The sequence below is a fragment of the Poecilia reticulata genome, unplaced genomic scaffold (genome assembly GCF_000633615.1).
Source record: "Poecilia reticulata strain Guanapo unplaced genomic scaffold, Guppy_female_1.0+MT scaffold_308, whole genome shotgun sequence".
Lineage (NCBI taxonomy): Eukaryota > Metazoa > Chordata > Actinopteri > Cyprinodontiformes > Poeciliidae > Poecilia > Poecilia reticulata.
In genome coordinates, this window is record NW_007615083.1 from 1 (window position 1) to 2,772 (window position 2,772).

The window sequence follows — 2,772 nt, forward strand, 5'->3', positions numbered from 1 at the left end:
CAACATCCAGAAACCATCAACAACATCTAGAATCAGTCAGAACAAAGCAGTCGTTGAGTTTTATCCAACAGAGAAACACTGAAAGTAAAGAGATTTCAGTGTTCCAGTCTGAGCGATAGAGTCGCAATCTGGCTCATCCATCCATCCATCCATCCATCCATCCATCCATCCATCCATCCATCCATCCATCCATCCATCCATCCATCCATCTAGAACGAGCCAAACAGAACTGGACCTAAACCAGAACCCCGCCGTTCTCCACATGCCATGCTAGTCCCGTTCCTGATCGTGGCTGTAAGGTGAGGAAGGGTTCTCCATCATGAATCGTGTTTATTGGGTTGGTTTAACCAGCAGTACCAGAGCGGAAGCCCGGCAGAACCAGAACTTTCAGGCCTTGGACCTGTCTGCAGTTTCAGGCTGAGACTGAGCAGAAATCCGTTTCTCTGCCTCCACATTTCCAACAGTTTGCCTGATGGTCCGGCGGTTCTGGCCACAGATGGAGCGGCTCCTGAGATGAATAATCACCGTTTCCATGGAGACCAATTAGCATTGGGCAGGGTCCAGCGGGCGGCGGATGCAGGTAGACGATCACTGCGCCTGCCAGGCGTCTGTCAGATCCTCCGCTCAGCGTTTCCTTCTTTGTGTCGGTTGATCCTTCGGCAAACTTCCACTTCCTCTTTCCATAATTACCTTAATGAGCCGTCGCTTCCTGCTTTCAGCTTCGCTGGCCGCCCATCGGCACCGGTGCTGGTCCCAGAGTCGGGCCCGCTGGGCCGCTCCGCTGTGATTGGGCGCCAGGCTCAGGTAGACCTTCATCCCAGGCTTTGGCTTCAGGCTGAACGTTTGGACCTTCATCTGGTTCCCTCCAGAGTGGGAGGTACCAACTTGGCCCAAACAGACCAACTGTTCTGGACTACAAAGCCCAGAATGCTCAGCGGGCGGACAAGCAGAACTTTGTCGAACTTTTCAAACTGTGAGGTAACTTCCTGCTTTCATGTCTCCAGAGACGGAGGCCTTCGTCCTTGATCCGAAACATGGAGGGATGTGAGCAGAGACCGGTTCTGATGGTTCTGATGGAGATAACCGAGTCGACCGTCACAGAACCGTCAAGCTGTTCTGTCTGGACCGGTTCTGGAGACGACACCACACCAAGGTGAGACCAGGACAACAATCATGTCCGGGTTTGGATCCAGAACCTCTGTACTCCACCGACTGGTTCTGGTGGAAAACTCCCAGTTTACCGTCTGGATCCTGACTGGGTTTCTCTTCATCGACTCCCTGCTAATCCAGATTATAATCTCAGATTATCTCGTATAATAATCAGAGAGCTGAACAGAACGTATCGGTACCAGACTGCAGGTTCTACTGGACTTCTTTCCTGTTAAAGGGGAGTTTTTCCTCTCCACTGTCGCCCCCTGCTGGTCAGGAGGAGTGATGCTGCCACGCTCTGCTGGGTTTCCTCAGATAGAAACTTTGGACCAATTAGAATCATGAACTGAACCTGATGCTCGACGGATAACTAAGATCAAAATGAATGAACTTTTCCAGACGAAACGACTCTCTTGAACTGAACTGAACAGAACAGAACAGAACAGAACAGAACAGAACAGAACAGAACTGAACTGAACTGAACTGAACTGAACTGAACTGAACTGAACTGAACTGAACTGAACTGAACTGAACAGAACTGAACTGAACTGAACTGAACTGAACTGAACTGAACTGAACAGAACTGAACGCAGGGGGAAGCGGGTCAGGATTTTCTCGTCACTGTGAACTATGGATGGATTCACACCAGCCCTGTTTAATCCACTTTAATCAGACTCTAATTTGTTTGTCTGGAAAGTCCGATTCGTTTGGGGAGTGTGAACGCTAATTTGAATCCAAAACCCTGATCTGCCTGAAAACCTCGGCCTGAAGTGAACATACCGGAGACGCTGGTAGATTATATTATGTCTGGTTCCCTTCATGGGAAGCTGCACTGCTCTTCTTCAGAGGTTTTGTGTCGATTCCTTCAGTGGTTCTTGGTGCAGCGCCCCCACAGGTGACGGGGGGAACAGGTTTTCAGTTAGTTTGGGTCGTTTGACTCGGTGCAGTTTGAATATGAACCACAGCAGCTGGAAATGGAACAAATGTTGCTATTTTGGTCCAAAATCGACCCGAGTCTATCGGACTATCAGTGTGAAAACGGCCTATAGCCACCTTTCTGAGGCGGAGAGGAGAAATCACAATAAATCCTTTTTTTCCAGTTTGAGTCGGTTTTAAAGTCGAACCTGGTTTTACAGTTAAGCTGTGTGTTGTGTGCAGAGCGAACGCGGCTCCTCGCTGGGAGACGGATGGATATGATCAAAAGAAACGGCTGCAGTGATCTTTAAAACATTACTCTGGTTCTCTGCACTTGTCTCTTTAAATAATGGATCATTCAGAGCTAAAAACGAACAGACGCTAATGTATAAGTAATGCTGCACGTCTGCAGCGCCATGAATAATGAAACGGCTCGACTYGGAGGTGAAAGATGGCCGCCGCCACCCGCAGCGCCTCGGCTGCAGCCGCTTAGCGGGGCTTCCTCCAAAGTAAAGGTCAGCATGGCTCGCTTTGAGAAGACTGGATCCAGATCCATCTTCCTGTCCACCTGCTGGGTTCTGGAAGCATTCATCAGTAGAAATCACCACCTTAAATTTAATATCTGCACCTGTTATCATGATCGATCCGATCATGATAACAGGTGACGAGCTCTGGAAGTCACACAGTGACAGCAGGCTACATGCTAAC